Raw genomic sequence first — 24436 nt, forward strand, 5'->3', positions numbered from 1 at the left:
CAATGGCCACATGGGAACACCCGAATACAAACCTAAAAACCATGTTAGTTTCAATGATAGTATGTGTTTTGGAAATACACAGGGGTAAATGTATCAAGCTGAGATTTTTCCGGCGGGTTTGAAAAACCAATCAGATTCTAGCTATCATTTATTTAGTACATTCTACAAAATGATAGCTAGAATCTGATTGGTTGCTATAGGCAACATCTCCACTTTTCAAACCCGCCAGAAAACTCTCACTTTGATACATTTACCCCATAGACTCTTATTGCATATTCCAGATATGTCTGAAAGAAACACTGAAGAAATTGGTCTTCTTGCTTGGGCTTTGGTTGGGGGTGAGGAATCATTTACTAACAAATTTATATCCCATATCTAGAGCACACCAATTTTTCACACCACAGATTGGGAGGAAGCTATTGCTTAGTATTAGGAGAAGTACTAGAATTGGATTCAATTTTAAGCAGGCATTATTTTTTCTTTCACTTAGGAGTATCTTTAAAGAAAAAAAGAGAGCTTAAGCAGGAGCCACCCCTCTTTTATTTGGGATTTTCCTAGTAGACTGGGGAGGAAGCCCAGTAAATGCTCCTTTGAAAGATTGTTTTTTAATGGCCCTGTATTGTTAGCAAATAAATTGCTGAAAGACTGTATGACAAACCTTAGGGCCCGTGCACAGTGCACACTGACGTTATTTCATCCCCCTTTCATCCTTTTGTTCTCTGCAAGGGTGGATCAAAAGAGCAGACAATGTTATTACATGATGAAAGAAATAAGAAAAAATACGGATTATTTTATAGCAGTTTTGGCCATTTTTGTTAAACTTGAGTCCATGGGGACCAGGGGCGGGCTGGCCCGGGGGGCAGGGGGGCAGCGCTCAGTCTTACCGCTGATAGGGCCGGGCGGTAGGCCGGCCGGCCGCCCCCGCGGATAAATTTTCTCTGGCCGCCTGTGCGTCCGCATCACGTGACACGCAATGCGGCCGCGTCATCAATGACACGCCCGTATCGCGTGTCACATGATGTGGCCGCCTGTGCGCCCCCGGGCTGACATCTGCCAGCCCGCGCCTGATGGGCTAAAAATGTATAACATATATTTTTAAAATAACCTGCTTGTGTGCACATACCTGTTGTAGTATTATCATTTTTTACAGTCTCAATTATGGAGGATTTTTCGGGACAATTGTCCCGACTGCTGAGAGGTATGTCCCGCTGGTCTACACAGGTGAGTGACTGCAGGCGGCATTCTAAGGATATTTTTGGTGCATGGAAGGGGAATGGGGGCAGTCTAATGCTTCACAGGCACTAGGCATGCCCCCAGACTATCGCACCACACCCCAATAGACACACAACAACCAGGGCTGTCAAGAGAAATTTTGGCCTGGCACAGCAACTTCTTGGGTCTCCGTCCAGGTTGGGGGCTCATCCCACTACACAGATAGGCCAGAGCCCCACAGCTAGCCTGGCACCCAGTACTTTGTACTTGCTCTCCACCCCTTTCTCAATGCCCTTGGCAGCAACATCCCTCTGCGAGAGAGCCATGTCCCCTTCCTCGTTTCAAATGTTGAATTTTGGGAGGTGTGCACTGATCCACTCTAAATAGATGACTGTAACTTGTTAACTCCTTCATTGATAAGGATATTAGGGGTGATTGATGAAACAGAAAATTAGCGCAGTGCATTATTTTTGCTAATTGTACAAGTGCATGTCTCCTTCTGCATTTTCATGGTCTGTGCAGGCAAACTGGGAATGGCTTCAAATATGCAGAATATCCTCACCTTGAAGCTCATTGAAACATTCCGTCCTGCAAAACAAATCTAAAATTTGCATCAGTGCGCATATCCAGGTATTATAAGATATAGGCAAATAAATTTGACAAATTATGAAATTTGTCTGAATTTTAACAATTTGCTAATCAATTAGCATCCCATGACCATCTGACCAATCACAGTGCATGGAACCTAAAGAAGCCAATCGGCAAGCATTAACAAATTTCACATGTCTATAGCCTAATTAAAGGAGCCTACAGCACCTCTGCCACTCATTCTTGCTGGACTGTTCCAGGGCAAACCATCTGTGAATGCTACTGTTTATGATTCTGATTTGTGATGTAAACTGTGATTATTAGTGTCTTCTGTGCACATAGTAACATCGCCTGGTTTGCTTATTTTTATTGTACATTCTATTAGTTAGCCCTATAGTTACTCACAAGCTATTGGAGTTATTAATATTAGCCTTTATGTACAGGGCACCACCAGAGGTCAGCAGCGCCGCACAGTACATGGTATAACAGTTCAATACAGTAATCAAATAACACTATAACTCTCAACACAGCTACTGGGGTGTAAGGGGTATATTCAGTGCAGACTGAAATCTGTACCAAGTAGCGTGGGCACTGCTAACAGGTTTAGAGACACTGAAAGAGGCGCAAAGATAATGGAGGAGTGGCCTCAATGGGGAGAGAGCTGAAGGAGGAGGTGCGTAGCGTAGCTTGTGAGCAAAAAGTTATAGGTAATGAGAACAGGAGGGAGGAGGGCTCTGCTGACTAGAGCAAACAAAGGGCATAAAACGGTTGACACATACGGTGATTTGAGGTCAAGAAGCAAGAGTGGGAGAGAAGGAGGATGAAAGAGGGTGAGGTATACTACATGGTGAAATGGTTAAGTGGAGGACTGGTAAGCTTTTCTGAACAGGTGGATTGTCAATGACCATTTGAAGCTATACAGGCAAGGGTATAGTTTGATAGAGCGATTGATACCGTTCCAGTAGTTGGGGGCAGCACAGAAGAAATCTTGGATAAGGGAGTGAGATGTGGTACCAGAGGGGAGAAAAGGTAACGGCCATTGGGCGACCAGAGAAGATGGAGGGAGTAAGTATGGAGAGATGGTTGGAGATGTAGGGAGGTGTAGAGTTGGAGAGGGCCTTGTACGTGAAGGTGAGGCGTTGAAAAAGGGTTCTGTAGGGGAAGGGGAGCCAGTGCAAGGTTTGGCAGAGAAGGGAGGCAGATGTGGTGCGACAAAAGAGGAAGATAAGTCTAGCTGTAAAATTAAGTATATATTGAAGAGAAGTGAGATGGGAGCGGGGATGGCCAGTAAGGAGAAGGTTGCAGTAGTCGAGTCGATAAATGACCAGTGAGTGAATAAGAATTTTGGTGGCATCCTAGCAGAGGAAGGGTCTGATACGGGCAATGTTGCGGTCCTGGAAGTGACAGTATTGGGAAAGTGATTGAATGAGTGGCAAAGGAGAGGGAGGAGTTAAGAATTACACAGAGGCAGCGGAGTTGGGAGGTAGTGATGATGTCAACAGTGATAGAGGTTGGGAGGGGAGGAGACTCTTGATGTAGTAAGGAGGATAAGTTTAGTTTTGGCCAAGTTTAGTTTGAGAAAGTATAAGGACATCCAGGAGGAGATGGCTAAGAGGCAACTGGACACCTGAGAGGGGAGGGAAGGGGAGAGATGAGGAGATAAGAGGTAGAGTTGAGTGTCCTCTGCACAGAGGTGGTACGAGGGGCCAAAGGAACTGATTAGTTCCCCCAGGGAGGAGGTATACAGAGATAAAAGCAGAGGGCCAGGGACAGAACCCCGTGGGACTACTATGGGAAGGATGGATGGGGGGGGAGAAATCTGACGTAGAAACGGAGAAAGAGTGGTTGGGGAGGTAGGAAATGAAATGAAAGAGATGAAAGGACGGTCTCAGAAAGGCCAATGGTGTGAAGGGTGTGGTCCATGGTCCATGGTGTAAAAGACTGCTGAGAGTTCCAAAAAGATAAGCAGGAAAAAATGGCTCCTGGATTTGGCTGAAAGAAGATCAGTGGTGACTTTGGTCAAGGCAGTTTCTGTGGAGTGGAGGGGGTGGAAGCCAGATTGAAGAGTATCAAGGGGGGAGTTGTAGTCAAGCGCTCAAGTGTTTTGGAGGGAAAAGGGAGAAGACAAAAGGAAGGGTAGTTTGAGAGTGAGTTAGGGTCAAGATTTGTTTATTTAAGAATGGGTGAAACAAGAGCACGTTTAAAGGATGAGGGGAAGATTCCAGTGGAGAGGGACATATTGAAGAAGTGAGCAAGGTGGGTGCAGGCAGTGGTGGAGAACGAGCAAAGGAGGTGAGAGGGTGTTGGATCCAGGGGAGTAGGTTAAGGGTGGAGAGGATAATATAAGAGAATGGACTTTTTCACCCATGGTGGGATGGAAGCAGCTCAATAAGTGGTGGCTGGAAGGAGAGGAGGATGGAGTGGTAGGGGTGGTAGAAGAGTGATGGGAGGAGGAGAGTTTGTGTCTGATAGCCTCAATTTTGGAAGTGAAAAGGAGACAAAGTCAGTGGCAGTAAGGGATGATGGGAGTTCAAAAGATTCTAATTTTTTTTTTACCATTATACAAATTGCCCATATCTCCCCCTTTCATTTTACAGCGCTTTCTTCATTTAAACGCAACTTTGCAGACTTTAAGGTGTCAGTGATTATTCATACAAGTTTAAACATGGAAGTGCATCATGAGACAATATGATGAGACAATAGTGCTGAGGCATGATTAGGGTGACGTTTAATCTGTTACCATGACCAAAGGTGATCAGATGAGAAGGAAAGTTTATTTGCCCATCTGGAATGGGCAAATAAAGGGGCAAATATGCTCAGACAAATCCACATCTCACCTTAAGCTATACCCTCTGTGTATGCTGATTCGCCCTCTTATATTTTACTGAGATAAATACTTTTACCTAAAGGCTGATAAGTGTTTCTCCTGAGCCCGATCCCTGTTCATCTGTTGTCATTGAATGAATATTCAAGTACATATTACAAATCTAGAAGAAGACTCTGCCAAAATGAGGAATTTTGTCTGAATGGTTGGATGGGTGTAGTAAATATTACTTCCATGTTAATATGTTTTTATATAGAAACACAAGTGTCATTTATTTTATGTGTGTGCACTTCTCCCTGTGAAGCAAGAATATACAGTCAAGTCCATAAATATTGGGACATCAACACAATTCTCATATTTTGGGCTCTATACACCACCACAATGGATTTGAAATTAAACTAACAATATGTGCTTCAACTGCAGACTTTCAGCTTTAATTTGAGGGTATTTACATCCAAATCAGGTGAACGGTGTAGGAATTACAACGGTTTCTATATGTGCCTCCCACTTTTTAAGGGACCAAAAGTAATGGGACAAACTTAACAATCCTACATCAAACTTTCACTTTTTAATACTTTGTTGCAAATCCTTTGCAGTCAATTACAGCCTGAAGTCTGGAACGCATAGACATCACCAGACGCTGGGTTTCATCCCTTGTGATGCTCTGCCAGGCCTCTACTGCAAAAGTCTTCAGTTCCTGCTTGTTCTTAGGGCATTTTCCCCATGTAAATTCCCTCAAATTAAAGCTGAAAGTCTGCAGTTAAAGAACATCTTGTTTGTTTCATTTCAAATCCATTGTGGTGGTGTATAGAGGCCAAAATATGAAAAGTGTGTCAATGTCCTAATATTTATGGACTTGACTGTATTATCCATGCAGACGAGGCAGCTCAGTAGAAGTGGGCTGAGGATGCAAATTTTAAACAGGGCTTTGGTATAAATAGTGTTAGTATGTGCTTTATTTCAACCATAAGACAGCAGAAATTGTAGCAATAAATGAAAACGGATGGAGTTCCTTTTTAAATAAGGAACACAAATAAAAATTACCATTTTCTAGTAGTTACTTCCTTATATTTTCACTGCAACGAAAAAAATCCTTGAAAATTACCAATTATTTCTATACTTTTCTTTTGTGATGGATTTGAGATCTTTCATCCAATCCGTCCATTCATAGTTCAGCACTGAAACCCAAACTTACCATTTACTTATTCTAAACTGCAGTCATGTTGATAGAGGAAGGATGGAAAGACGCCAACTTACACTGACATCCTGAGCTTGTATAGTTCCGTTCTGATGTGAGTGGAAAATATCCTGACATCCACAGCTCTCACCTTGCAAACCCCTTTTAAATATCAATCATTTTCCAATATCATGTTCAAATCACAACTTTCACTCTATTCAACTCAATGTCTGAAAGCAAATGTATATATCTACATACTACATAGATTATTTACACAATGGGTTCTAAACCTGTTGGCTAAGAAATGAAAAATGGGTAATAAGGACAAGTCTTCTTAACATTCTTTTTGCAAAACAAATATGTACAACCTAGTAAATTGGTTATTGATCATATATATATAATTGTAATTTGTATGAGTACATCAATTCTTAGCTGGTATTAATCATGGAAGCTTATTTTAGTCAAACAGTATGACTGCATGGAGACAATGTGCCATATCATGCCATATTGACTAAGCAGGGCCGAATGGATGTAGCACACAGGTATATACACATATATATATATATATATATATGTATATATATATATATATATATACATACAAGTTAACCCGTGCATGATACTCATGCATTATAGTCAAATCAAGCTACTTAAGGTGTTAAAAAGGTTCTTGTCATGCATTTGGGCCATAGCCCAGGCCTCAACCACCAACCACTCCCCACTGTCACCCCCGGCAACCACCAACCCCTCCCAACTGTCACTTCTCCTTCAAGAAATATATATATATTTTTTTTAAATCTTTATAAACACTTTTAACAATTAACAAATTAAATTAACAAATTAAAAACATCTTAGTATACCAAATTTCAGCCCTTTCTGAATTTTTTTTACACACACACTAAGAATTTAGTAGGTCAGTGTATAACTCCACCCAGCAGGTGGCGCTGCAGCTTGGTTTTATTTTTTCCACACACAGACAGACTAACACACGTCACTAGACATTTATATTATATATATATATATATATATATATATATATATATATATATATATGCATATTTATAAGATAGATAGACAGATAGATAGATAGATAGATAGATGGATGATGTCAGGGTAAGCATTGTAAGCCTGATTTATCAAAGAATGTAAATGCCAATGTGTGCCGTATTTTGCATAAAACCACTCTGTACATGTCCAGAAATGAGCTTTACATCAGTGAACACAAGAACATCCAATTCATCTTCGAACGCTAAGGAGACTTATGACAGCCTGTGATTTCATGGCCGCTGTGGGGAGGGAAAAGGGCTTATGTATATTATGAGTGTGCGAAGCTCGAGCGCATGCAGCAGCGCTCAATTCAAGCATTGGGCATCTCACGTACGTGTCTTTCTGTAGTATCACTTGCAGCAGCTACAGGTGTAAGTGCCATTTGATAGTAATAACAGATGTGTATACATACTAGAACATGTGTTTGAATCAGTAAACTGTAAAAATGCATTTCATGTACAGTAGACATTAATAAAATCATCAAACATGTATTTCATGGGGGATTTTTTTTAAAAGGTTTTGTCAATAATGACTATATTATTAACAAATGACAGTCATTGGGCACTTTTATTTTTTTCTGTGCGTTTCTTGGGACTTTATATTCCACATATGGATGGGACATATCCTGCAGTGTGTTGTCTGTCAGAGCAGAGCGCACCTAGACCAGTATTCAGCAAAAGTTGTTTCATCAGAATCACTTGTAGTGGAATACGGACGTGCATATGCCCGAATTTTAAAAAAAGCAAATTATGTTCATTTTGCCTGCCTTAATAAATCAGGCCCCCTGTGTAGGTAACATAAACTCTAAAGTAGTGTACAGGATACTGTATTGTCTCTTTTAATTACTCTACAGTATTGTACCTGCAGACACTTCTGAAAGAGTCTGCAATACAATTATCCTATCAGCAGTAAAAACAATATTTCAACACCTTGGTTATTAGAGGAAAGTGACGGCTGAAACTCTGGATGTAAAGGTGATGTCCAATGTAGCTAATAGCATTCACACACTCTTGCTATTTACAGGGCACTTACTTACAGTACTGTTCATTTTTCAACACATGTGCAACATTATGCACCCCAAAAACTCCTACAACGAGATCTCTGTTGTGATCTCTACTGGCTTGTGTGCTCATTGTCAAGACTACTAAACCGAAGGCCAAGGTCAGAATGAAACGGATGGAAAAACTAAAAGCTGATGGACTGGTCAGCTCAGAATTTATTACCTTTGCTGATGGACCAGTCTGCTCAAAACCTAATGACTAAATGGATACAGGCCATCTGCAGCGGGAATTTACTGATAGGTTATGACACTATGCTCTTCCCTGTGCTAAATCTCATACCCACTCCCTTTGCAAGTCCTTGTGTCCTCAAGGCTTAATTTTCTACAATAATGTGCACATAAGAACCCCCCAATTTGTCCAGTTACTGTTCCATTGTGCCATTTGATTTGTAGACTACATGGACTCACATAGTGAATTACGATGATTCTAGGGGTAAGAAGAACACTGACAGCCAACTTACAAAAGCAATATCAAAGAAACATTTTCTATTAAGTACAGAAGAAAAAAGAAAAAGAAAAAAGGACACATTGAATCCTATCTTCAGGATCTCCAGAAATGGTAGATGGTAATAATGATATTGTACAATTGTGTTCCCATTTTTGCCTAAAGAATTTGAGATGAGCCCATCTTGGCCATCTATCTAATGGAGGCACTTTTTTTTGTCAATAATAGTTTTTATTAAAGTTTTTAATTACAGGGTACAAAAAAAAAAGTAAAGTGTAGGGGAAAGGGAAGTAGTGGGAGGGTAATAGGGGAGGAGCAAAGGGCAAGTTGCAAATCACCGTAATTTCACATAATTAACATTGTAAGGAGTGCACATTAGAAAAACAATCCCCAAGGATTACTGAGGGGAATTTTGAGAGGTATTCAGGAGGTCTGGGGAGACTGAGGTTTTAAAGACATATTGATTCCAAGCAAACCACTTCATGTGGGGGGAAGAAGCAGTGGAAGCATTATGTCATTCCCATGGTCTCCATGTCGCAACTTAACTGGACTTTAGTAATTATCTTAGCAATGGGTGGTAGAGTGAAGGTTCATGGAGGCACATTATTAAGTGTTTGCAAAATGGTTTTTTTTGTTACTATATTCAATGCATTATTTTCTATACTGATTTTATTTAGTAAATGTATGATTCGTTCATAGCATTTCTTTACTCCTGGTTTCATGAAATATAACGTTGTGGAGGGGCCTCATTGACACTCATCGGTAACTGCAAGTCTATCCTTACTTAGGGTTTATTTTGAGCTACTGTAAGTTATTTACATTATAAGCAAATTAATAATTTAAAAACAGGGACAATGAGCATGGAGTTCCTCTGGTAACCCGGTAAAAAGGACCAGGCTTAACTAACTGGGCTGGTAACACTATAATAGGGAAATTCCCAGCATGTGGTCTACCTGTTATAATCTCCAGCCCATTCATCACAAGCTATAGCCTCTATGAGGGAAAGCACACGACATAACACAATATGACTCCTCTCCAGATAGCTACAAGCATGGCTTTAAAAAGACCTGTACTTCTGTGTGGTTGGTACTGGAGTAATAGAAATACAGTATAATATTGTAGCACTACATGTCACAGCAAGTCATACACAATCTGTGCATGCAGGAGCTTTTGAACTTGAAACTCCAGCATGATCATAGCTGTCATTGAAACTGCTGGTGTATGCAGGGCCGGATTAAAGGAATGGAGGCCCCACCCACCCCTGTGAGCCGCCTCCCGTGAGCCGCCCGCTGTCCGCCGTCCCCCACCCCAAGCGCTTACCTATTTCTGTTGTCCTGTCACTGCAGTCCTTCCGCGGAACGCTGTAAACTCCTTACTGAGGAGATCTCGTGAGAGTGAGACTCACGAGATCTCCTCAGTAAGGAGATTACCGAGCGCCACGGAAGGACTACAGTGACAGTGCTCAGCAGCACTGATCGGTCGGGGGAGCCCCCAGCACAGCACCGATCATTAATGCCACTGAGCACTGACAAAGGCCCCCTGGATGCCCGAGGCCCCTGGGCTGTAGCCCAGTTAGACCTCAAATTAATCCGGCCCTGGGTGTATGGGAGCATGGGCCCAGCACTCCTTTGTTCCTATGGTTCTCAAATATAGGGCATGAAACAGGTACAATTGCGGACTGCAGATTGTACTTGTAAGGATACAGTAAATACAGTATTACAGTAAATTATGCTACTTTCAACATTATTTATTGCTGCATGATGGCATGTAATATTGTATATTTTATTTCAAGTATATTTTAATTATTAATTTTTACAGACTCAAGTATGTATTTATGTTTTGCCTTAAAAACTCTATTGTCCTAGGTCTTATTATGGTCATGTTCAACATGATGTACCGTACTGGAGACTAGAGGGAGAGCACCTCAGCCTTGGATATGGGTATATGTTTGATGGCTGAAACACATGGGTGCTACGCTGTGTACACCAGAGAATGAGTGCAGGGGAGGTCTGGCAGGCTCTTCTACCAGCACACCACAACAGAATAACAGGCATGACAAAAACCATGGGTCCATGCTTTCCTATAGCCAGCGAAATATATGAAAATATAATCAAATACAACACCAACCCTATCTAAGTAGTAGTCAATGTAGAGAGCATCCTCTCTCCCCTCCCCCACCCCTAGCTGTGCTTTGAGCTCTCAGAGTTATTGTGCTTATTGTTTACTGTACTGTGCTGTCTCTCCTCGTATTGTAATTTCGTTTGTCCCTGTACGGCGCTACGGACACTTAGTAGCGCCCTATAAATAAAAATTAATAATAATTAATAATAATAATCCTAGAGAACCCTATACAGTGCAGAAAGCATCCTAGGGACCTCTACCAATCCCAACATAACATTAAACCGTCCAGATACACACCAGTCCCAACATAACAGTAACCCCCACAAACACTAGTCTTTATTATAAATCTACTGTGTTCAATCTTCTATGTTCTTGTATCTCACTGGAAAGGTTCTAACCCATTTAAACTAAACTTCAAAATCCACAGGGGTTGATGCATAGTTGGTCACAAAATGGGAATAAAGCAGTCTAAAAAGAAAGATCATGGGAAGATAATGTATTTTCACCCATATGCATCTTGAGATGTGTTGCCTCTGCATCAGCAGCATATTTGCACCTTCTCTATAGAGCGTGCAAAAGATAGACAATCTAACATTTGTGTAAAACACAACATGACTGTTCTCAGCCAATGTTAGAACGCCCTTCCGGACTAAGCATAGGCACATAGGCGTGCACCTACATTCTGGGCATGCAATGAGTAATTTCTCGCAAAATATGCTACGCAAACTGGCACATATCCCACTCTACATCGCCCCACAGTGTTCAAAAGGTTTCTAAATTTATGTCAGCGTTACATTTATTACCTACTAGTAATGTAATGTATTACTCATTATTATATTTTAGTATAAAGAGGGAGGAGTATGAGTGGGGTGGCAGTGATCACTGGGGTGGTCCTGACAATTACCTATTACCACGGTACCCACAGCTCTGGGGTACCGGGAGCAGCCATGACGCTTTTCTGCTCGGGACTGGTGCTTATTGGAGGTGGGGTATGCTGTTCGTTTTATACACCATTCACAGTGCAGGCTAAAGACCCACATGAAACGTACTGGTGCTGCTTGCAAATTTTAGAGAGTTACAACACTGCCGTTATTTATTTATTTATTTTATATTTATTTATTTATTTATAGAAAGTAATACAGTAATGACAGAAAAGACAGGCACTTCAAAAGGATGCTGCCCTCCTCACCCATGGGGTACAAACACTCCTCAAAAGATTAAAAAAAAAAGAGAGAAAACAATAGAGAGTGGAATTATGGCGCTTCCTATAGTGATAGAAGAATATATAAACATAAATTGTGTAAAACAGAAAATATCTGATAATCAGTACAAATCAAGGTAATGTCCAGAAAGCAATATCAAATAGTCTTGAATATCAGGGGCAAACGCAGGATTTTTCAAAAAAAAAATAGAGAGAAAGAGAGAGCTGCTGCGCATGCAGCCGCGCATGCACAGCAGCTCCATTTTGGCGATTCTGAATTGTACAGCAGCCGCGGCGCTGTCAAAGAAGCGTCTGCGGCAGTGCTGTATTGTACCGCACCGCCGCGGACGCTTCTTTGACAGTGCAGCAGCTGCAGTACAGTACCGTTCGTTCACGGAAGGGAGGGGTTTCTGGAGAACCAGAAACCCCCCTGCGAGCGCCCCTGAGTATGTCCTACTCGTTGGTTCCTATCCCCATTATCACAAGAAGATGAGGTAAATATAACGTCTGGATACTGGATAAAATGAGTGGCAATCCTGGATGATCATCACAGCTGGGCTGCAGAATGAGAACCAGGGGCGGATCTAGACAATTGCTCTACCCGGGGCGATTTTAGGGGGGGGGGGGGGATTTAGGCCCCACCCCCTTTTTGATTTCTAAGGCTGCCGGCAGCTGCACAGTATGTGCAGGTCCGCTTGGCAGTGACAGTGTGCTGCCCCGCTGCTCTGATTGTGTTTAAAACACAATCAGAGCAGCCGGGCAGCACACTGTCACTACCGAACGGACCTGCACAGTGTGCAGCTGTCGGCAGCTAGCCCCTGCCCCTGGATCCGCCACTGATGAGAACAACCTATTTTTTTTCTTTCTGCGACATAGTATGTACCGGATCTCAACATCAAAACTCGGAGCTCATGAAGACCCAGGAACACAGATAGCCACCTGCACACAGCTTTCAAAGACAAGTATTTCCCAAACACTAGCAGCCATAGGTCACCCAATTTATGTTTATATATTCTCCAATCACTATAGGAAGCACCATAATTCCACTCCCTATTGTTTTCTATTTATTTATTTATGTTCAGGTATTTATTATGGAGTTTTCTCATTCATGTGTATGGGGTTCCCAGCACATGCGCGGATCGATTTCTTCAACATGACATCTACTGGTTTAATAAGAATATCACAATTTAAAAATGTAATTGAAACTTAAAGGTTTACCAAACATTTGCATAAATAAAACATGTTTTGTATAAAACATTTGCTAACATCAATGTACAGTAATGATATATGTTATGATAGAAAAAAGGCACCTTTAAAGAATATTTATTCAATTTTATTGATACTGTATAAAAAAGCATCATTTTTATATATTGTATTCTAACCACAGAAAATACCTCCAGTAATCATTCTAAACCCATTCTCCTTTATGTACTGTAACAGGGAACTTTGGTAACAGGAATTATGCTAAACTGTTGCCGTGAGAGTTCCGACTAACCCAATGCCACCAATTATAGGTGGCTCTTGACTAGATGGTCATAGCACATTTCCAATCAGGAGCCCTCAAGCAGCTTTCAAACAATGTTACAGCAGCAATCCAGGAGACGCTCCTAAGCCCCGGGGCAAACAGTGTGGGTCCCAGGAGAGGCTCTTTTGTCCTGGATCCTAGGGGTATATTTACTAAACTGCAGGTTTGAAAAAATGGAGATGTTGCCTATAGCAACCAATCAGATTCTAGCTATCATTTATTTAGTACATTCTATATAATGACAGCTAGAATCTGGTTGGTTGCTATGGGCAACATCTCCACTTTTTCAAACCCGCAGTTTAGTAAATGTACCCCCTAGTGTAGGGTATATGGGGTAATGAAACCCCTCCCCCAAATGTGTAAAATCTTTTTAAGCCTTGAATGGACTCTGGACAAAAGTCACATTACTGAGCACCTCAACCCTTGTAAGACGTGGGGGATAACTTACAACTGTATCCCAAATATAGCAAATGCTAAGTTTTTCCAATGAAACTTAGTGCAAAATCTTAGGAACTCAAAAGAATAGCATCTGTTATTTCTTGTTACAAAGTGTTTAGCTGATATCACAAAAGCATAAGACAGATCAATAAAGAGGAAATGGTTAAAACATTTTTTTAATGTTAAAACCAAAGTTTTCCCTGGGCACCCAGATTGTCTGTGAAATCAAAGATGTACTGTAAAAAAATATAACAAAACACCAACTACAAGAACCAGTTGGATCCATTAAGTCTTATCTTTGAGTTCAAGTCATTCCAGATCATTCTTTTTAATTAAGCAGACCTTTATAACCCTTGTTAATAAATGAAAGCTGCACATATTCTGAAACACGCACTCATGATAGAATTCCCAGTAATTCCAAAAATTAGAACCTTGGATATCAGTCGATCTCTGAATATCTGAACAGCATCCAAGTGATAATGTAAAACCATCAGATGAGAGAATCTATTAAAATCCAAGACATTGAAACGTCAAATTGCAGTCCAGTTATTTAAAACAGCTGCTCAAGAAAAGTCTTCTGCATACCTATATAATTAATCTAAGCTTTGTGACATACTAGATGACTGTGGCTTGGCTGGATTCCAAAGTTATGCCACTGTTCAAGAATGGCTTTCTTACTGAACCAAACTAAAGCTGACTTTAGCCTACCTAGCTGGTAGTGAGGAAAACAAACAACTATATATCAGTAAGCAAACGTATCCATGAATGTAGAAAAAAACATTTCAAAGGTTTTTGTTTGTTGCTTTGTTTTATGAGCATTTAAGATGGACCCATTTCCTAGTGCCTTATACCTCACTAATGTCACTAATTCCTAGTGAATTGATAGCCTAAAAATTGGTTCTGATTACAAAGTGGAGTGTGTAGGTGACAGGCACAACTTAAGCCACTATTAATCATATCCTAATTGATTACCTTTTGATGTTAATAGGAAAAAATGCAAGAACGTTTTAAATTTTGCTTTTAGCTGCAAGAGGGGATTTTAACTTCCCGTGACGTGCCGCGGAGCGCCATCAGAATGTAGGTGTTCCACAGCGATGTAACATCATATATTTTTCCTTACTCCCCACAGAGGTGCGCAAGAAGATCCGTGATATTCGGGTACCATAGTACCCGATAATGAGCACAGTCAGATATCGGGGTGATATACATCGCTCTGAATCTGTTTGAACCACTTATTGCACTTGTTAGTCTCTTCTGCCATATGAACATTGGTTATAAATTGGTTGCATTCTCGTGAGCATTGGTTAAACCACAAAACAGCTGTTTCAATTTTTTGCACAGGACAGGTTTTTATGGGGGGTATTTTTAACAAATTCTGTCAAAGTCACTTCATTAGTGTATGATAGCAGGTATCCTAACCTATAACCTACTTTTTTTAAAACCCCAATAAAATATTATTGTCTGTGGGTTGCTGAAGGGCTATAGGCCTGTTGACAAGCCGAAACAGGGTCCTGGGAAGGAATATGGATGGAGAGTGAGGGTGGGCTCCATTCATTAGGCCCATTAAACATATCAGTGTTTCTGCTGGTAATCAGGAGTGGCACCTGAGTAGTGCTAATAAAAGGCTGCAGCTCAGCTCAGTCAATCTCTCACTCCCCGGGGACAAGGGCTGCAGAGTCTCTGTGCGACAAAGCCTGATATCTGCCTGTAAGTTACTATGCTGAAACTTTTTTATGTTTTGTCTTAGTTTTTTAGTCAGGAGTGACCAGTGTCTAGTTAGAGATGGACAGCAAGGTGTTTAATTTGGAGTTTTCTTTTTGTACATAATAAAATTGGTGGAGGCCAGTTGCACAAATTCTCCGGACTTGTGTGAATATTTCTTAGCTACCCCAGGAGATGGTACCGGGACCAAAACAGTAGATTAGCAGGCCATTAAAGTTAAAAAAAAAGTCCACTAGTGGACCCCAAGCACTAGCATTTCTGATATATTTGTCAGGCGCCGTCCCGCTGCCTCCTCAGGACGGCCGCCTACGTCAGCATCCCGCGCGTCTGGCTGCCAGGCAACAAGACGCTATTGGATAGCATGACGGCAGCTAATTAGCACTGCCGCCCATTACATTTGATTGGTCCCCTGGGCTTTATAGGCACTTCCTGCCCTGACCCCTGTGCCAGAGTATCAGGTCTTCCTGTCTCCAGCGTTTGTGTGTATTACCAGTTTCTGCATTGTTCCTGACCATTCCTTGTGCTGCCTGTGACCTTTTGACCCGGACCGTTTGACCACCTCTATTTGGATTCTGCCTTTGTACTGCGCTACCTGAAAGTTACCGACCCGGCTTGCCTCACCATTTTCCTGGATATCCTTGTGTACCTCTACTACCAGAACGTTACCGACCGGGCCTGTCTGACACCTCCTTGTATCTCACTGTTGACTCTTGGAAGGACCGCGGCCTGCGTGTCCCTGCAGCGGAGTCCATACTTCCTTGCGGGGGTTCCTGGTGAATACCAGGGGCACGTTGGATTCCGCACCTTTCTCTGAGTTGCGCCAACAATAGCAGGTACACAATATAGTTGTGACAATATTAAACCATGGCAAAATAAAATAACCATTTATATTCATTAAATACAATAATTTAATATTTAGCCATTCTTAATTTTATGGTAGAGTATTCCATTCACTCCCTAGACAAACCCTAAACACAAGTGTCCCAGGATGAATACCTGCCACATGTGAGGAATGGGCTCAGTCCTCACAGACTCTGATAGCTCCACCCCTTATTCACATGACTAGGCGGGGTTATGATCTTTATATAACATGACAGCCCAGTTTAAATCGGTCTAATTGGAGGAATGAATTTTTGTGTGCTGAAGCTCTGCAAAACCTCTGCCAGGCCTAGTGCTATTCACTAGGCCTTGACATTTGGACTCCTGTCATTCCCTTATGTATCTGCTGTGTTCCTGATTGTTGTGGACCTGTTGCTGTGTGATTTATGTACTTTTAGAGATACATGCTTGTAGCTTCCCTATCCCCTGACTCGACATTGCCTTGTCCACCCATTTAACGCAATAATCTGTATTGGCAAAAGGAATCTTGATTCTGAACTGCTCCACAGTTCACTAGGAACTCCTCTCCTTTGCCTGGGCAAACCGCTGCTCCTCCCCAAATGTGGCCATTATGCTGTATAAACCTATGCACCTCAGCGCAAATTTACATGCACTCATGGGTGATGGAGGCATAGAGAGGTGATGCAACTTTCGTCTAAAATGCAGATGACAATTGCATCCGAAAAAAAGACAGGTATGTTGGGCCGGATTCATCTCAGCTGATCGCAATTTATTTGGGCTATGCTTACACAACTCCTCCTCCCCCCGTTCCAGCCCAATACAAAGGGGCCACAAACCGTTGTAAGTGTGAATATTCATGTGGCGCAACCATCACTACCGCTTTGTGTGCATGCACAGAAGTAAAACTTGCATTATACTCAGCATACCGCAGTTTGCGTCCAATTCTACATGATGCCCACACTGGCTGCAAAAGAAACACATAGTTTGCGCTTTGCAAATTTCCTCCTCCTATAAAATAAATCAACAAAATAATTTAAAACATTTTTTACAACACGATAATGTACAGCATTTTATTAAATGGATTAAAGCCTGTAAGATGAGGCTTGCAGTCTAGGGGTAGTGTTGGCAGAGGTGAAATATAAGGTCGCTTCATATAATGTGCAAGATAATAAAGGAGGGCAAACGAGAATTACTGTGATATATGTTTGCCTTTTCTATAACATAGCCACGTCATAAACATACATATTTTTAGAATGTTCCGAAATGTTTAAACATTAACTGTTAAAAAGGAACAAGATTGAATGGAGTAAATCAAAAATGACTTATAGGCACATGATCTCGCACATTGAAATGCAATGCAAAATAAACAATTTTTTTAACAAATCTTGCCAATGTAAACACAATTTTATGGTAGATGCATGAGATGGAAAGCATGTCAGCACAACCTAAACAACAGATGGGGAATGTTCTAAATATGTGGTCTCCTAGGGATTTGTGCAGCACCTTTGCGGGGGAGTCACCAGTCTTCTGTTGTGGGCTGTTTAGCCTTTAGTGGCTTCAGTGCAGGAATGGGCATCTTTTGAGACCAGATGTTAAATACTGTTAGGTTAGCAACCATCTGAAGTGCCAAAGTGACAAAGGTTCTCTACCCTTGATTTAAAACCTAAACTATATATTGAATCAGAATGAAAGGCTATCCTTGAACATTCAAGGAATTACATGTAAAAGTTATACAATATTAGTAAGACTTACCAAGATTGGCAGTAGCTGGCAGTTAGCTGATTACATACTGTAATATTTGGGGTTATATCACTCAATGGACCGGATATCATGTTTGACCTCAAAACAATCATGATGTCTGATAATAATTGGGTCATTATAGGACATGTTGGGCAATGCAATTGGATTCATACCCCCAAATCTATGTCTATGTCCAACTATTCCTACATGTAAATACCTCCTTGGTTACCTGATGCCCAGAGTGTCTCACACTGTATAATGCTAATCCTTCTTGCAGTGACACTGCAAACTTCCCATACCTCTTTCATAGAGATGTAATGAACAGTTCTAATTAGTGAGTCCTCCAACACTGCAAGAAAGCTCTCAGATTTAGGTAACGGGAAGATTACCCAACTCTCCATGGTGGGGTATGTTTGATTAAGGAGGGGTTGTAGACAACTCATTTAACTTACCTTGCAATGCCTATGTTTAAATATACAGTAAAGTAGTAAAAATGTTTATGATCATGTCAGGTATGTGACCAAACCATTGACATTTATCATCCACAGTGTCAGTTTACACTGGTCATCCGGATGCATTGTTTCTTTACACACATCTACTTAAGACCAACTGATTCTAAAACAACCTTATTGTAGATTCAATGAGTGTACGGCCACCTGACACAAGTCTGATGTTAATAGAAAATAAGGCTTCTCCACACTGAACACCTTGGGGCTTATGCAAAGAAGAAAAGGTGGATGAAAGTCTAATGTGGAAGTGCAAAATGCTGTTTTCATCATCATCATCATTGTCATCATCATCATTGTCATCATCATCATCTATTTATATAGAGCAACTAATTCCACAGCACTGTAAATAGAAGTCACAGTCCCTGCCCCATTGGAGCTTACAGTCTAAATTCCCTAACACACACATACACACAGAACGAGAGAGACTAAGGTCAATTTAACAGCAGCCAATTAACCTACTAGTATGTTTTTGGAGTATGGGAGGAAACAGGAGCACACAGAGGAAACCCACGCAAATATGGGGAGAACATACAAACTCCACACAAATAAGGCAATAGTCGGTTTTCTTTACTGTGCAGTAGAAATAATTATATCTCAGTCTGCAAAAATGGGAGAAGGAAGGGGCGTATCTAGAATACAGTAAGTGTGTGTTAATGCTCCTTTTGTATTATTATTATTATCCTTTATTTATAAGGCACCACAAGATTTCTACACCGTCGTACAGAATGCAAACAGTTGACCATACAGGGTAAAACATTGCAAAACAATACAAGTAAAACCAAGACTCCAATAGCTCCAAGCATAGCTAGTACAGTGAAGTTGGTGGTGAAGAAATGCTTTAGAGACAGGAGAAAAGAGGACCCTGCTCATAAGAGCTTACATACTAAAGGGAGGGCAAACAGACAGGAGGTACAAGGGGAGTGAAGGAGATCAAACACAAGTGGAGCGCGCCAGGGCCGTAACTAGGGCTGTGCAACAGGGGCGACCGCCCAGGGCGCAATGCTGAAGGGGGGCGCAATTAAGGAATATTTTAGGTTAGTTTGGTTAAAATTGAGGGCTAAGGGGGTGGCATTTCTCTTTCTTGCCCCATGCGCTAGAATTCTTAGTTATGGCTCTGGAGCGCACACAGGGACAGGGGAACAGGAAGGTGTGGAGATCAAGCATGGAGATGTTTAGGTGGATGGGTGGTAGGTTTTGAGGAACAGATTAGGGGACATTTGGGTAGACCGTCGGGGTCGTTCCAGTGGAGGAGGGCAGCCAGGGTGAAATCTTGAATTATGGAGAGGGATGAGGTGGTCAGAGTGGAGGAGAGGTGATGGTCATTAGCCCGTCGCAGGGAACGGGAGGGAGTGTGAATGGAGAGGAAGTTGAAGATATATGGGGCGGTTGAGTGGGAGAAGGACTTGTAGGTGAGGGTGAGGAGTCGGAAAAGGATTATGTAGGGGAAGGGGATCCAGTGATCCAAGGTGAGGCAGAGGGGAAAGACAGAAGAAAAGTGGCATGAAAGCAAGATAAGTCGAGGCGAGGAGGGAGTGGGGGAAGCTGGTGAGGAGAAAGTTACAGTAATCAAGATGGGAAGAGATGGATAATGGTTTTGGTGGCATCCAGGGCCAGATGCGGGCGATATTGCGTAGTTGGAAGTGACAGGATTGGGCAAAAGAATGTGGGAGACAAAAGAGAGAGAAGAGTTGAGGGTGACACCAAGGCAATGGAGTTTGGGAACAGAAGAGATGTTGTTAACAGTGACAGAGAGATCAAGGTGGGATGAAGATTTATAAGGAGGGAAGACAATGAGTTAGGTTTTGGCAATGTTGATTTTAAGAAAGCGTGAGACCACTTCCTACTTTCCTATGTAAAGATATGGCTCCCTTCCACATTGATCTCCCCCTACCCTGCCTACTGGATGTGGAGGTGTAGCATAGAGCCATGGAGCCCGGCAAGCACGTGAAAAATTAGAATGGCAAAATAAGGAGGCTGCTGGTCAACTGTGTTGTACTCTCCTGCCTGTTACTGCAAATTTCATAACCTGCTGCTGGTTTCATGTACATAACTCAGTATATGTTAAATACATCAAACCTTCAAAATAGCTGAATATTACCCTTCATTTTGAGAATTAAAACATAGCCTAAAAACTCCCTCATCACTCGTCCTCCAAAATTTCCCACACATGCCACCTAGACCTCCCATATGTTCCAAAATAGCTCCACATGCACTCAGACTTCCATATGTACCATAGAACTGCCCCTAAGATCTCCCCACATGACCTTCAGACCTCCTCACGTGCACCTAATGCTCCGCAGATCTCCCCACATGCCCCACACACATCACCACCCTTACATGTCCACCATCCTCTGAATTAGATATTAACCAATGTTTGTACAGCTTTACAGGAAATAACACATTCCCCTCTCCTCATCTCACATCCCTCTCCCATTCCCTCTTCATCACAAACCCCCCTCCCCAATTAACTAACCTAGATGTTGTTGATGTCATGTTGCAGCTCCCAGACACTAATAGACTGAGAGCACACCACAAAGTGATCAGGTCACCGCACGGTGAGCTCCTAACCTATCTCTGACTGGGAACCCTTGCATCGCATTAGACAAATGTAAAGTATTAATTAAACAAAAGCAAAAGCCCCATCCCCATATCTCTACCAACCTAATCCCCGATTAAGTTAACTAGATGTTCTTGGTTTGATACAGTGATACCCAGACATTGATGTGTGGGAGCACACTGTGCAGTGATGAGGTCACCGCACAGTGCGCTCTCAGCCTGTCAGTGACTGGGAGCCACCGCATAGCAAAAGACATGGGGCCATATGCAGATTACATATGTGGGGCAAATGCTTCAATCTACTCAGTTTTCACAAGCAGGGCCCCCGCACTCGCATTTACCAGCTGACTGGCGGTAGCTATAACGTTTGAAAGTCGACATTCTGACTGTCAACATTACCACCTATCGACAGTCACAATATTGCCATTTTAACCGTGCCGACATACTGTCGACATTCGGACTGTCAACATTTTGGTGGCGACAGTCCGACCATCGACAGAATCACCGTCAAAAAATTCACTATATCCCATATACTGACAAGAGACCATTATAGAGATCCCCTCTTTATTTTATATATCCAAAAGGTTTTACAGCCAATTTTTTGTATATTAGCTAGCGGAGGTGCTTACAAAATTAAATAATTGCCAGAGGGACTCACTCAGCTATTCTCAAACCAATCCCAGTCCTGTGCCCCCTTATTCCCAACTTACCATGTATGAGAGTCAATGGCGATATGCACTTGTAGTTAGTCTGGTAGAGTTGGCCTGGTGAAGCAGCCATGGTTGGCACTTGGTGCAAACCTGGATTTGTAGAGGAGTAAGAACTTGTCCCTTCCTTATTCCTATCCCTCCAATGCCAGTTGGCACAGAAATATAAATAATTCTGTTTTCTTTATTACTTCAAGTAATTTGGCCCTGGACAGTGCTGTTTTATGGTTATACAACATCCCTACTGCAAATTTCTTAAGGGTATATCATTCCCAGCCACTAGTCACATACTTACACCACTAGCTATAAACAACAGTGGATTAGTGATAACACTAAGTATCTATTGTTTGCAGCAAAGTGAAAACTGAGAGGTTGTTGAGAGTGATAGAGGGAAGAAACAGTAAAATCCATCTGGAGCTCCAACAATAGAAACAAATACATAATTGGCTTTTGATTCACATAAGGTAGACATCAAAGGTGAATTAAAAAAAATTGGAACATGGGATTGCAGACAAAAAAAAATAAAAAAAAGTTATTAAGGTGCACAATCCCTAGAGTATTATAATGCTAAAGAGTCTTCTGGTATCTATGCTGTCTTGCTAAGGATGTGTCAAGGTAGATGTGCTTGAGGCATTAAGCTCCCAGAAGGTTAAATGTCAACAAGATTGGATTTAGTCATCGAGCTATCATGAAGTTAAGTGTCTTGTAAAACTGAGAGGTCATTTTTTTTCTGTGCTGTAATTGTGCTCCGAATCTGTCTGTGATTACTGAGTAAGTGATATATTCTGATAACTACTGAATTCCTAGAGGCTTTGAACCCAGGAATCCCTGCATGAGTATCTGGCTAGCATTAGGAAAGATCATGAAGAAGTGTGAGATAAATCACATTACAATGGATCAATCAAGAGTTAAAATGACCTCACTCAGGCCACATAAAAACAGAGGAATGCCGGTTAAAGTGGATTTAGAGCTAGAAAATGAAACAATAATATTTACACTGAAACTCATTATTCAAAGTCTGTTTAAATAAGATTCTATATTGTAGTGTGTTATTAGCAGACTAAACTGTTATAACTGTTGAAGTTTGTATCTTTGTATCTTAACCGCTTTTGTCAGCAAGTGTCAAAGGGAAGTTATGCATAGCTGAAAACAATTGGCTGCGTTACCCCCAATTAAAGATGTAACACAAAAACTTGCTTTGCCTATGTTGTTTCCATATCATCTATGTAAGCAGGTAACACCCGTTGCGGAATTACCCCCATTGCAGGGGGTACGGCCACTTCAGTCCCTGAACGTAAGGCGGACCTGGCAATACCGGATCACAACGCCAAGGCCACCACTCTGCACTTCTGATTAGTAGCGGTCAGGGCTGCCAAGAGGAATTCAGGGCCCCAGTACAACAACTTCATGGGGCCCCCCTTATAGTAAAGCAAGCTAAACAAATTGCGCCACCTCGTAGTGGGTGTGGTCATACAACTGGGGTCGTGGCTATGCATCATTGGGGCGTGGATAGCAGGTCAAAATCACTAGGCCCTGAATTCGCCGGAGCGTGACATATGTCCAAGCACTCCTGACTTTCAGGACATCTAGCACCACAGTGTACTATAGAAAGAATGCAGTGTGTACAGAAAGAGTTCACAGTCTTGGCCTGCACTTTACATTGGGCAAGAACACTTACCAAAAATTGGTATTATCCCACTAGAATCACAACAATTCACACACTCTCCTTCTCTCTTCTACCTGTTCTTGTCACTTTCACCACCTGTGGCTGCAGGTTTCTTTAATTGTGGCTTGTCTGGATCCTGGAATGCTGGGGGCCCTATTTGGAAAAAAACTGACCCCCCCTTCATCACTCTGAGCCATGCTGCTTTTGTCCCCCCCCCTCTTCTCCTGGCACCCCTTCATCACCCTGTGCCATGCTGCTTTTGCCCCCTTCACACTCTGCCATGCTGCTTTTGCCCCTCTTCACACTCTGCCATGCTGCCTTTGCCCCTTCACACTCTACCCATACTGCTTTTGACCCCCTTCACACTCTGCCATGCTGCTTTTGACCCCCTTCACAATCTGCCATGCTGCTTTTGACCCTCTTCACACTCTGCCATTCTGTCCCCCCCTTCATCACTCTGTGCAATGCTGCTCCCCCCTCTTCTTCATCACCACACTGTGTCATGCTGTTCCCCCCTCTTCTTCATCACCACACTGTGCCTTTTTCTCTCTCCCCCCTCTTCTTCATTACCAAACTGTGCCTTTCTCTCTTCCCCCTTCTTCTTCATCACAAACTGTGCCTTTCTCTCTCCCCTCCTCTTCTTCATCACCAAACTGTGCCTTTCTCTCTCCCCCTAACTCTTCTTCATCACCAAACTGTACCTTTCTCTCTCTCCCCTCCTATTCTTCATCACCAAACCAAACTGTGCCTTTCTCTCCCCCCCTCTTCTTCATCACCAAACCAGATTGCTCCTTTCTCTCTCCCCCTTCTTCATCACCAAACTGTGCCTTTCTCTCTCCCCCCTCTTCTTCATCACCACACTGTGCCTTTTTCTCTCTCCCCCCCTCTTCTTCATCACCAAACTGTGCCTTTCTCTCTCCCCCCCTCTTTCTTCTTCATCACCAAACCAGACTGCTCCTTTCTCTCTCCCCCTTCTTCATCACCAAACTGTGCCTCTCTCTCTCCCCCCTCTTCTTCATCACCAAACTGTGCCTTTCTCTCTCCCCCCCCCTGTTTCT

Source organism: Mixophyes fleayi, chromosome 5 (genome assembly GCF_038048845.1).
Source record: "Mixophyes fleayi isolate aMixFle1 chromosome 5, aMixFle1.hap1, whole genome shotgun sequence".
Classification (NCBI taxonomy): domain Eukaryota; kingdom Metazoa; phylum Chordata; class Amphibia; order Anura; family Limnodynastidae; genus Mixophyes; species Mixophyes fleayi.